The sequence below is a fragment of the Tupaia chinensis genome, unplaced genomic scaffold (genome assembly GCF_000334495.1).
Source record: "Tupaia chinensis unplaced genomic scaffold, TupChi_1.0 Scaffold000341_1, whole genome shotgun sequence".
In the NCBI taxonomy this organism is placed as follows: Eukaryota; Metazoa; Chordata; class Mammalia; order Scandentia; family Tupaiidae; genus Tupaia; species Tupaia belangeri.
The window spans coordinates 4,647,683-4,655,943 of record NW_006159835.1 but is presented as its reverse complement, the minus strand read 5'-3'; the positions used below and the strand labels follow the sequence as shown (position 1 = coordinate 4,655,943).

General features: G+C 42.3%; 1 pseudogene; it reads left to right on the top strand.

Annotated features, from left to right (window-relative positions):
- Positions 1 to 6,736: 6,736 nt before the first annotated feature.
- On the top strand, positions 6,737 to 7,210 carry LOC106735249 (60S ribosomal protein L23a pseudogene; annotated as a pseudogene).
- The last annotated feature ends 1,051 nt before the right edge of the window (positions 7,211 to 8,261 follow it).

Genomic DNA, 8,261 nt, shown 5'->3' with positions numbered 1-8,261 from the left:
TTCCCTACATGCTTACAAGCAATAATTGTTTTCATTTTTGTTAATCTGCTAGGTGAAAAGATGTATATACTATTATTTAATTTACATTTCTTTGTTAACTGGTGGGGTTGAGTATATTTTTAAATGTTTATCAGCCATTGATACGTATTCTGTACATTTTTGGTGTTTCATTAGTAAAATTTCTTTCTTTCATGAGTGAGAGAGACAGAGATAGTGAAAGAGATATAGCCATCCCCAACAGAAGTTCTCATGCCACAATCCACTCCCAGCCTCAGCCAGCTCTGGATCATGGGCACATGTGCACCTGGTAAGTTCAGGGAGGTCTCTGGATGCAAATATGGAACCTTACCAAATGGATCAGACTCACGGAGCACTGTATCACCACTGCACCACCATCCAGTCATCTCTATAAACTACCTGTTGTTTGTCTTTAATTTTCTGCTTTTTAGGACCTCTTTATATGTTAAGAATATTAATCCTATATATGTCATGCAAATATCTTCTCCCACTTGGTCATATGTCTTCTAAACTTGTCTAGGTTATCTTTGTCATATAGAAAAGTTTTTGTCTTGATTGAGTCTTTTATCCTCTAAGGCTTCTGGAGTTCCCATCTTTCTCTCAAAGGCATCCTACCCCCAAATTTATTACAATATTGTCTACAGCACAAGGACAGAGTACAGGGAGCCTTCTGGAGTCAAAAAACGAAGGCTGTATTCCATCAAGGCCTCACTGCCATCTAGGGTTTCTAGACCAGGCTTTGATGGGTTGGGTTGAGAGGATCATAAGCAACCTGGCATCTCCCCTTTGTTCCTAAAATGTCTCAGAGAACCTAGAAATAAATGTTCCACACTGGCAAGGATCTGGGGCCCTAGCTTAGAATTTCAGTGGAAAGAAAAAAAGTTCTTATAAATCCCATGTTCAGGAGATCAGCAGTTGGCATAATGGCTATGTCACTGGATTCCCATGTAGTCGACTGTGGTTTGAGTCCCAGATCCGCTGGCTTAAACTCACACCAGGAACATGTGTGTGCATGACTGCGTGCCCAAGATCCCGAGAGGAAAATGGAGGAGAAGGAATTGCGGCGTGGTCATCCCCCCGAGGGTTGATTTCTTACTTTCTGCCTCTCTGTCTCTCTCTGTCTTTCTGGTGAGCACACATGCCCTATAGTATAAGACCTCTCTAAAAAAAAGATAATAAATCCCATGTTCCACCTTAATAATTCATAAGAAGTTTGTTTTCTACTACATAATATATTAGTATTTATTTTTCTGTAATAGTAGTATTTTAATTACTAACCAACTAAATTCTTTAAGCTCTACTGTTTAAAATCACCAGCACTGGGTGCCTCTAATGGTAACTAAACCCCAGTCTGAAATGTACCAATACACTGGGGCCCTCCAGCTCCACTGAGCTTCCTGAAGGTGAGGAGTGATTAACATCATTAGTAAAATCAGACCAAAGCAAGAGGGACAGTAGCCAGTTGGCAAGTTCCACAGGTTAGGAAACTTAAAGTTTTTTCAGGATCTGTCTTCATGGGAACCTAACCAAAGTGCCAGACCACAGGCAAAGTAGAGTCTCGGCTTCCAGAACCTCTTTCTGATGCTTCCTTCTCTCCCTCTTCTGCCCTTCCTCCACAAATGTGTTCCAGCTCCCTTTCCTTCCTTTCACTCACCCCAACCTTTTCTCATAACCCCCAAACTCCTCTAGTTGCCCACCATTTTCCAGTATATTATTCAGTGGGGCCTGCTTTAGAAGCTCAGATCACAGATCTGCAGCCAGCCATTTGAAAAACTAGTCCAAGCAAAGACCCCCTTTACTAAAGTCCAGTCAGCATGGGCTGTGGCATCTTCCTCCAGGACACATGCTGAGGCAGGACACTGAGTGCAGACACCATACTGATGCTCAGGGGCAACGTTGTTTCCCAGCTTCCTAAGGTGCGAAGTAGAGCCAAGGACAAAACTATTCCATAGGGCTTCAGGGAGGATAAAATGAGTTAATACAAAGTCTTTAAAGCAGTATCTGTCACAAAGTAAGTACTCAATAAATGTTAGCTGTCATTAATATTATACTTCATAAAAATGGTTAGCTAGGGTTTGTTGATTAATGAAAGGTTCAAATCACAGGAATAAGTAAGTCCGTGTTCAAGGTGTTCTAAAGCAAGGAGGGGTAAGGGCTAAAAGGGCTGGGCAGGGTGTCACCAAACAGGTTAGGGTAAGTAACTAGCTTACCTATCATGTGGCACTTGCATTCTAGACTGTTTCATAAAAGAACAGCAAGACAGCTGTGTCTTGGTTTGCGTCACTCCCAGTAAAAAAAGATTTACACCAGAAGAAGCAGCAGCCCCTGGAGGACTGATATTTCAAATGGATTTACCTGGTATAAATTTACATTTTCTCAGAGTCTTACATTCCTTCTCTTGGGGTGATCCTGAACAAGAGCTTCCACACTTTCCATTCTTTCCTATCAGTTCTGAAGCAGCACTGCAATTTGCCACTACTACACTGTGTTTATTCCAACAGCCCAATGGCCCATGGGGTCCTATTCCCAGCATGGTCCTACCTCTTGCTAAAAGACAAAAGATCAAAGCTCCCATAAAGCCACAATGAGAGGGTTTTTTATCTGGCCCATTCACTATCACATACACAGGCCTGTGTGCATTCACTCATGCGCGCACGCACACACACACACACACACACACACATTTCTGCCAGATTATAAATTGCAAAGCCAAACAAGCCATAAACTCTTACGAGGGATGAGGGAGAAAAGCCATGCCAGGAAGATAACAACAACAATGTCAAATTTCAGACATGAGCAGTTTTTGTTTTTTTGTTTTGTTTTGTTTTGTTTTGTTCTTGAAGTGGGGGCAGTTGCTCCAAACCAGAGATTTGGGATGGAAAAGCTGACAGCCCCTTAGAACTAAAGCAGCTCAACTGGGTGCCACTATAATAAATCAAAATCAGTTATGTAAAGTGTAAAATTATCATTTGGAAATCACTCTCTCTGAATAATTCAATCATTGACTTTCACATCAAACAACCATTTCAACCACCCACACACACAGTTCAGTCTCACACTGGTCTTAAACTCTCTTTAATTATCGGCATTAACCTATCACATTACTATTTCATTCCTATTTCATCCTGGGGGAGGGGTCAGTGATTATGATAAATCACAATGAACGAGAAAGACTTTCAGCTGTCCTTCCACGCAGCTCCAGAGTTCCCTTGATCTGACGGTGACAGGTCTGCCTTTGTCCCAGGAAGGGACAAGGACAGATAAGCAGCCTCTCTCTTGACAAATGCATTACGGATGCCAGTCAGGAAAAAAAAAAGGCCAAAAATGCTTTAGATCCCGGCTCTGCAGCTCTGCATGGCTGTCTCCCATGTCTACATCCGAGGCTGAACCGAGATGTCTACTTGCCTGACTGGCTGGTGAGTGGAACACAGAGAACAGGTAAACAAGTTTCACAAAGAACATAATTCTTATAACACCCCACTGGACAGTTATTGCTCTAAAAACATGAATGACAAAAATAATTTTTAAAACACACACACACACACACAAATCTGTCTAAAGCTAATCACTTACCCCCTCAATAGCTCACGCAGCCACAGAAGGTGGATCTCCTACTATATTCTTACAGGGGGTAGGGGACCTCGGCTTTAGTGACCTCCAAGAAAGTGGAGTTGTACAAGAACAGATATGAAGTGAAACATTTCATTTAGGGAGACAGGGTTTCCTCCATTGATGATTGGGAGGCTAGCTCCCTAGTTCTGCATATTAGGGGTGTCCCCATCTCTCGCTCACTCTCTCAGCTTTCAGAACTGCCAGTTTTCATATATCAAATAGTGAAATAATTACTCTAATAAAATCCAACAAAAAGATAAAGATGTTTCTATAAAGATGTTCATTGCAACAAACTGTAAGAAAGAAGAAAACAACTGAAAAGTCAACTGTGGGGCCAGCAGATGGTGTGGTGACTGGGGCACTGGATGTTCACATGGTTAACTGTAGTTCAATTCCTGGACTTGGTGACTTGAAAATCACCCCAGGCATGTGTGCATATGTGCCCCAAATCCCAAGAGGATAATGAAGGAGAAGGGACTGCAATGTGGCCATCTCCCCGAGGGGAGATTTCTCACTGTCTCTCTCCATGGAGTACATGTGTCCTATGGCAAAAAAAAAAAAAAGGGTCAACCACAGTGCATAGGTTAAATAAATTGTGTCACATCCATTCAGTTGAGTACATTTGAATCACTCAAGATCATGTTGTACATGTGTATTTACAAGCAATGTAAAGCTGTTTGTAATATATTAAGAGGAAAAAAAGCAAAACCAGGTGAACAATGTAGACCATGTGAATATGTTTGCTTCTATTTTTTTAAGTATAAAGGAGAACAAAGTCTGCTAGGATATATTCGAAATTCTAATAATTGTTCCATCCGTCTGAGTAATGTTACAGGTGACATGCACCTTTCACTGCCTACTTTTATTTCTATCAGTATTTTCTTTTTCTTCTTCTTTTTTTTTGGAAAGCTTTTTGCTATAGGGTGCATGCACTCACCAGAGAGACAGACAGAAAGTGAGAAATCACCCCCCAGGGGGATGGCCATGCTGCAATCCCTTCTCCTCCATTCTTCTCTCGAGACCTTGGGCATGCACGCATGCACTCACACATGCCCGGCGTGAATTTAAGCCACCGGGTCCAGGACTAGAACCATGGTCAACTACATGGGAGTTCAGCGACATAGCCATTACATTAACTGCTGGTCCCTCCATCTGTATTTTCTAATTAGTCTAAATAGGAGCCAATGAATAGAGCAGTCAAGATCATGGACTTGGAATCAGTTATCTTGGAGTCAAATCTAGTTCTGCTACTTACAGAGGTGACCTCAGGTAAGTCATTGAGCACTGCAGTGCCTCCATTTCTGTACCTCTAAAATGGAGAAATAATGATACCAGGCTTTCAGGACCATTATGAGGATCAGTTGAGTCCATTTTTTAGTACATGTAGAACCATGACTGGCCCATAGTAAACGCTATGTCAGTGTGAGCTGTGATTATTAAGATAATCATGTATTTCTTGCATAATTAAGAAAAAACAAAAACCTGGGGTTTCAGGCTAGCTGTCAGATTTTAGGCATATCCTCATCTTCTGGGTGTGAATTCCCTCTAGAGTAAAATAAGTGAATCAGATAACTGACCTCAAAGGCCCATCCCTGTTCTGCAATGGCATGTTCAACAGGGGTGCATCTAGTGGGCCCTGCATGTAATTCATAGGTGAAAGGGGACACTTCAAAGCCGGCCACAGCAGGAGCTGGTGGGAAGAGGGAGCGAAGGGGCCCCTGAGATAGATCAGAAGCCAGCAAGCTTATGTGTGCTAGGGTGGGAGGGGGGCACAGTGCAAGAAAGCCAGCCAAGGCAACTACAAGTGTAGTTGCCTCTACACTCAACTACATGATTAAGTAACTGGCTTCTGTTTTTCACAAAGCCAGACTCCAGCTCAAACAACCTCAAGGACTATTTTAAAGAAAAGTTATTCCTTTGTTTTTAATTGTAATTAAGTGGGTATTTTATAATTTTTAAGTGGTGCAATTTACATGTCACTTCCATGATGCGATGGGTACCCTTCACCAGAGGGAGAGAACGTAAGTGGAGAAGGACTGCTGTGTATTATTTTGTGATTAGGAAAGTGCATTTATGCAATTGTGAGTAGAGCAGAGATACTGGGATATTTCAAGACTTCATTAAACATGCCAGAACTTTAACAAATTTACTTGGAGCCAAAGTTTATTCATGTTAAGATTTCATTCATCCTTCTTCGCATACTTTGACAAAATGTTTAAGTTAGTTCCTCATTTTATTTGTCTACTGAGTTCCCTAAGTTAGGGAAATTAGTATTGTGTGTGTGGTTTGATTTAATTAGCAATTGGGGAAATCGGCCTGGCGTGTTTCATGGAAGCTTGGGGAAATTGTCAATTAGCATTGTGTTAATTGGTGTCTGCCGTCCTTGCTTTTTAGTTTTTAACCCCTTTTACCTTGTTCCTTCTTTCAGTATGTAAAATCTGGCTGTTTATTATTCTTTAAATAAAGGATTAATTGCCTGAATTCCTGCCTCTGCTCCGTGTCCTTTTTCTCCCCGAGCAGATGGGGAGTTGGGCAGGCTCGTGGTGGCCGTCTTGTTTCTTTCAGCCCCTCATCCTCCCTGGCACAGGAGGAAGCTCTCTGCTGCACTGCCCTGTGCCCAGCCGAAAGCTTCCCCACTGTTGTTCTAGTGCCCAATGGAACTTCTCTGTCCGCAATCACTGAAGACCCTGCCCGGCTCTCAGGAGACCTCGTTGCTCATTTTCTGAAGTCTATGCATGATACATTGGCTATGAGTAGCTCACTCCATCTGACCTAACCAGCACCTTCCTCCAGGGAAGATGAGGAGCCTCTCCTAAGGAAGGACGCCTGCACTTACTGAGTGCTTCCTGGGAGCTGGGCTCTTTTAATCTCATGGCATCCCCAAGAAGTAGGTTTACAGTAAAAAGGCTGGAGTTCAACCCCACTTACAGAATGCAAAATAGGATTTTATCCAACCTGTTCAACACTGTATTCCCAAGGTCTAAAGTTTTGTGGACTGTGTGTTCCCTGGAAACATCTAGGGGCTTGATATAAATGCAAAATCTCAGGTTCCAGTGAGATCTAAGTCCATAGCTGCATTAAAAAAGAAAAAAGAGCTTTTGCCAAGATGGTACCGAAAGAGAAGAAGGAAGCTCCTGCCCCTCCCAAAGCAGAAGCTAAAGCAAAAGCTTTGAAGACCAAGAAGGCAGTGCTGAAAGGCATCCATAGCCACCAAAAAAAGAACAGAAGATCCGTACATCACCTACCTTCTGGAGGCCCAAGACTCTTCAGCTGCGGAGGCAGCCCAAACATCCTTGGAAGAGCGCCCCCGGAGAAACAAGCTTGACCACTATGCCATCATCAAGTTCCCCCTGACAACCGAGTCTGCCATGAAGGAGATAGAGGACAACAACACACTTGTGTTCATCGTGGATGTCAAGGCCAACAAGCACCAGATCACACAGGCTGTGAAGAAGCTCTATGATATTGATGAGGCAAGGTCAACACTCTAATCAGGCCTGATGGAGAGAAGAAGGCACATGTGTGACTGGCTCCGGATTATGATGCTTTGGATGTTGCCAGCAAAATTGGGATCATCTAAAGTGAGTCCTGCTGGCTAATTCTAATATACACTTTTTCACCATTAAAAAAAAGGAAAGAAAGAAAAGAAAAAAGAAAGAAGAAAAGAAAGGGTGATTCATATCATGACATTCAATGTGAGAAGCATTCATCTAGTCCATTGGCCTGAATTAGCCAAAAGCTTAACTCTATTGTTAGAGTGCTTGCTGTACCCCTGTATCTGTTGTCTTCTTTTTCCATGAAATGGAAGTTTTGACTAGGCATCTAGCTGTCCACATAAAAAATATATTTCCCAGACTCCTTTGCAGTTATTAATGGATTGGAATCATATGACCACATTCTGGCCAATCAAAAGTAAGTGGAAATTTCTCATTTCAAAATTTCAAATAGTAACTTTCAAGTTACTTCCTTAAGAGAGGACCTCTCTACCCATCCTACCGCTTAGAATATAGATGTGATGGCGAGAGCTCCACTTTAGACCATGGAGATGACAGCTATACTTTCAGAATGGTAGTGTAGATGTGTGGAAAGAGACTGGGTCACTGGGAATTTGAGAGGAGTTTCTTATTACCCCATTCTAAATTTTTTTAAGTCACTTTTCTTTGAGAATAGGGGGAATCCTGTCATTTATAGACAAAGTTACTGCTGGCCAATACAGAAGCCAAAACCCACCTTCTCTACATAACACATAGTGCCTCCCAAATAAAGAAGAGAGGGATAAGCAAATAATCCATGATGTATAGACAAAGGACCAGTGGGCACAAGTTTCTTTAAGATGCCTTTCAGTTTAGTAATGTGCCTATTGATTAGAATTATCAAGTTCTGATGAACAGGCTAGCCTATTAAGGTAGGAAGCTGTCACCAGGGATGCTCAAGACCACAGTACCAGGCCAGCCAGTGGTGTGGTGGGTAAGGCACTTTGGTCCCACATGGCTGACTACACAGTTCAAGTCCTGGATGATCCAGCAGCTTGAACAACACAACAGTGCATGTTGCTTTCTTACTCTCTTTCTCCCTATTTCTCTCTCTCTCTGGCAAGTGCACATGCCCTATAGCAAAAAAAAAAAAAAAAA